Source organism: Fundulus heteroclitus, unplaced genomic scaffold, assembly GCF_011125445.2.
Source record: "Fundulus heteroclitus isolate FHET01 unplaced genomic scaffold, MU-UCD_Fhet_4.1 scaffold_77, whole genome shotgun sequence".
In the NCBI taxonomy this organism is placed as follows: domain Eukaryota; kingdom Metazoa; phylum Chordata; class Actinopteri; order Cyprinodontiformes; family Fundulidae; genus Fundulus; species Fundulus heteroclitus.
This window is the reverse complement of record NW_023397219.1, coordinates 1,135,813-1,140,804: the sequence shown is the minus strand read 5'-3', so window position 1 is coordinate 1,140,804 and position 4,992 is coordinate 1,135,813. Positions and strand designations below refer to the sequence as shown.

General features: G+C 39.0%; 1 long non-coding RNA gene across 1 annotated transcript; it reads left to right on the top strand.

Moving 5' to 3' along the window:
- Positions 1–1,200: 1,200 nt before the first annotated feature.
- On the top strand, positions 1,201–2,227 carry LOC118561959. Its single transcript, XR_004930386.1, has 2 exons — positions 1,201–1,826; positions 1,993–2,227. It is a non-coding gene; the product is annotated as an uncharacterized LOC118561959 (long non-coding RNA).
- The last annotated feature ends 2,765 nt before the right edge of the window (positions 2,228–4,992 follow it).

The window sequence follows — 4,992 nt, the reverse complement described above, 5'->3', positions numbered from 1 at the left end:
GAACTTTCATAATTTGCTGTTGTAATATTATAGAATTTTCAGAATAAAAAGCTAGCAGATGTGCATAATCAAAAACAATTTAATAAATACAAGTATAGAGCATTAAGTATTGTTAGAAAGGTCACGCTATTTTCTGGAAAAATACATTATTGTATGAGTTAAGTTCTTTTCCGTTTTATGCCTCTTTCCTTGTAAGTTTGAAATGTCCCATGCCCCTGAAAGCACCATAGCTTTCTAACAGTCGCGAATGCATCACACTGGTCTATGAACGCTGTGCTGTTTACTGTAGAAGCAGTCTGATCTTCCGTTTAAGACAAAGCTTTGCAGTTTCAAAACTCACGTCGGTTCTCACGGTTTATTGTTGTATGTGAATGACGAGAGACCACAACAAATAAATCAGCCGTACCTCAGATAAAAACTTTGGATTTAATGGTGTTCATTAAACCCGTACTTTTGTAAACGAATCTGCCAAATAAACACCGTTTTTTTCACACAAGAGGTATATTCAAACGTTTTGATATCACTAATATAAGAACAAGTAACTCCGTTGGTCACATTTTAATCCGTTTTCTTCGTCGATATTCAGCTGTACAGAGCGAGGCGCGCTCCCGCGACAACGGCCGGCCGGCGGGGTTCGCGCACCGCTGCGGTTGCTGTCACGCATTTTCCCAGCCCGTCCACCGGGCGATTCACACGAACTTTTTTGGCGTATGTTGTTCCACAGTTCTACCAGTAAAATGGGCGCCTGGACATCCTCTTGCGATAGTTTAACAGCTGAAAAGTCGGTCATATCGTTGTTTCTATTGCATGTGTAACGGCTGGTTGCTACGTGCGCTCTCACACCATTTGTCCTACCTTAAAGGCAAGGAGCGTTGCTCATAAGATGGTGACGTCACGTGCGTACCGCGCCAACAGTGCTCGGTCTGTGGCTGATGACGTGTCACGAGCACACACGAGCCTGCTCAAGAACGCATATTGAGAAACGGCCATCGACAACGCAGCGCATAGGCTACCGGAAAAAAATATTCGACCTAGCAGAACAGATTGCCACGGTGACGTGACACACCAATATTTAAGACCCATGCAAAATTAATTTAAGACAATTTAATACTTTTCAAGGCCTTATTTTGAGGAAAATTGATTTACGACTTTTTAAGACTTTTTAAGGACCCGCGGCCACCCTGCAAAGATGTCATTTTCCCATATTTTTGGGTGTTACATTTGAATAAACTACTCCTAAACCGTTACACTTATGGCATTCAAAGTTACTCCAAAAAATTCCTCACACATAGAGGATCAAAGGTTATCAAAAACATTTTTGCTATGTCCAACCATATTTTTTGACAATTATTTATAACATGAATTGTGTTTTAAAGGAAAAAACATTTATTATTTCCAACACTAGATGGCAGCAAACCCAAATGTTTGGGTGTCATCTGTAAGTCACGGTACATATTTTACCAAACCATTCATACACATTCGTCCAAAAGTGGAAGCAGCTTTAAAATATCTTTAGCTGGCCTTTAACAGAAATAAGATTTTAATCTTTAATCCTATATGTAGGAGCGCAAATGCATTGATTGGGTAATTAGCGTTCATGTCTATTTAAGGGGGGAACTTTTCTTTGATAGGTAGGTTTTCCACCCGGAAGGGGAAAACAGTTTTTGACCGCAAAAACATAAATACAAGCAAGCAAGTAAGTCTGCTTTATATGTTGTCTGGAGATGTGTTCATGTATGATGGACATTTGATATGCAAAGAGGAAAATAAATGGACGAAGCGTTCAACATGCCCTGACGACTTGGACTCTAATTCATCCCAAAAAGGTAACAATAAGCGCGTCAACTCTATTACCCCGATGCAGCACCTCAGTGGCTTAAAGTATTGGCTTGGCCGCTACAAAACCAGTCAAAAACAGTTTGTGCATCTTCACGAACTGTGCATAAGTAAAGATACGTGTTTCTGCATGGTTGATGGTGGTGATTGCGCAAGATAAGACTGGGCTGGAGGTTACGTGTTTGGAGTGGAGCATCAGCTGATCGAACTCAGCTCACCTGAGGTGACGTCGGACAGGATAGACATCGGTGAGGACGCCGTTGATCAGCTCGGCGCTGGATTTGAACAATCATTCGTCTGGATTAGGTATGTGTAGCGCTACCACCGATATGATGGCCATCTAAATATAGTGTGCACACATAAGGGCGTAATTCCAATGCATTGGTTGCTAAAGTGGATGAACAATTAATTTTGTATCAACAAACTGTTGCGATCTGTGGACTGTCGGACTTTAATTATGGAGGATTGCGCGGCTAAAATGGATAAACATTTTAGCCGAGGGAACCAGTTGATTGCATAAAGGTCTTGACAAGCAGCATTTCCTCGTGAAAAAGCGTAGAGCCACAGGGAGAGTAGTCTGCATTGTCCATGGCTTTGCAACAATCCCTCATACTGAACAAGCATGAAGCAACAGGGAAAAAAAACCTCCCCATTAACAGGAAAGAAAAACCTCCAGCAGAACCGGGCTCAGTATGAACGGTCATCTGCCTCGACCGACTGGGGGTTACAGAAGACAGAGCAGAGACACAACAAGACAGACAAAAAAGCACAGAAGCACACATTGATCCAGCAATCTGTTCTATATAACCACAACTGTTATAACTTTGGGCAATAAATAATGTGCAATAATCTATTTAATACACTGTGCTATAACCTGTGCAATGATCCGGAAGAACTTCTGCTGCTATCACCAAGTGAATATATGTCAGTACATGTGTATGTAGGCATATATATATATATATATATATATATATATATATATATATATATATATATATATATATATATATATATATATATATATATACAGTGTGCGTGTATGTATGTGTGTGTACATATATATATATATATATTGTCTAAAGACAATTACAAGATCGGCTTTTTATCACCTGAAGAATATTTCCAGGATTAAAGGACTGGTGTCTCAGCAGGATCTGGAAAAACTAATCCATGCGTTTATATTTAGTAGAATTGATTACTGCAACGGTGTTTTCACAGGTTTGTCTAAAAAGTGGATCAGACAGCTGCAGCTGATCCAGAACGCTGCTGCCCGCGTCCTCACTAAGACTAAGAAAGTAGAGAACATGAACCCAGTTCTAAAGTCCTTACACTGGCTCCCTGTATCTCAGAGAATAGACTTCAAAATACTTCTGTTAGTCTATAAATCCCTGAATGGCTTAGCACCTAAATACATTACAGACTTGTTATCAGTGTATGAACCCTCCAGACCACTAAGGTCTTCTGGCTCCAGCCTACTCTGCATACCTAGAACCACAACTAAACTAGGAGAAGCAGCATTTAGTTCCTATGCTCCGCTTATCTGGAACAAACTTCCAGAAAACTGTAAAAGTGCGGAAAGCCTGAGTTCTTTTGAATCAAGATTGAAAACACATTTGTTTACAATTGCCTTTGACTGTTCTAGTTAAACTGTTTTACTGTTTTTAATGTTCTTCTTTGTTTCTACATTCTATCTCTACTTGCTTTTATTCTATTTTCTAGCTACATTTTATTCCTACTTGCGTTTATTTTGCTATATTTTAATCATGTAAAGCACTTTGTATTGTCTCTGTACTGAATTGTGCTATATAAATAAATTTCCCTTGCCTTGCCTTGCATCTGTGACCAAGACAGCAAGTGTTTGTGATGTATCAAGAGCCACGGTGTCCAGGGTATCCAAAAAACATAAAACCACATAACTTTACTTATAACTAACTTTCTGAAATATAAACTAAAGGTCACCAATCAGTTCTAAAACATCTTTAGATGAACTCTTGTTGAGCCCTGGAGTATGGAGGACCAAGTCTTCCATATATAAAAATAAATACAGAAATAAATAAATAATTTAATGTTTTCTTAAAACTTCTGAATACAAAATAAATTAAATAAATTAAACAAACTCATTTATCATCATTCATTTATATCAATTGTTCAAGTTATTTAATTGTTACTTGTAAAAAAGAAAAAAAAAAAAAAAAAAAATTTGAGCCCCCCCCCCCCCCATTACACCAGAGGGCCCAAGCGGCCCCTTAGCACGCCAATGGCTTTGACCGGCCCTGGCTGGGTCTCTGCTGCATGGAAAAATCCCAACAACTACAGCTCAATTTGGGGAGGGTTTGGGGTTGTTGCCGGTCTGAGGTGATTTGCAAAAAATCTATAAATCGTACACCAATGAGGGCTACATTTCCTGAATCCAGACAAAAAGACCTACGTTTTGATGTATAATTTGTGCACGTAGATTGAAAATTAAGCGAGTATGCTAAAGTTGTTTGTTGTTTTTTAGACAATTTTGTCACCACGGTAGGTGAAAATGGCGTGATGAAAAAAATCTATAAGTCCTACACCAATGAGGTTTACATTTTCTGAATCCAGACAAAAAGACCTACGTTTTGATGTATAATTTGTCTACGTAGAGTGAAAATTGAGCGAGTAGGCTGAAGTTGTTCGGTCTTTTTCGCATAAGTTTCACTTTGGGGTTGTTGCCGGTCTGAAGTGATTTGAAAGAAATCTAAAAGACCTACACCAATGAGGGTTACATTTCCTGAATCCAGACAGAAATACCTACGTGTTGATGTATAATTTGTGCACGTAGAGTGAAAATTGAGCGAGTACTTTGGTGTTTTTTGGAGAATTTTGTCACCATGGTAACTGAAAATGGTGTGATGAGAAAACGATAAAAGATATGCACATTCCGTTTTCACTTCTGAATAGTTCAAAGATATATCTACAAACTGGAAGCTAAACGATGTTCGTAGGTGAAAGCATGACGACACAGTAGAGGGTTGAAAATGACAATTTTTCTGTGGTTTTTTGCGAATTTTGTTCCAACCGTAAGTCGAAATGGCATCAAGTACAAAAAGCCCTGATCGCGGCGTCGAGACGAACGTTTCGATATATAGTATGTGGGGGTAGACCCTACGGTTCGGGCTGTATTAAAGG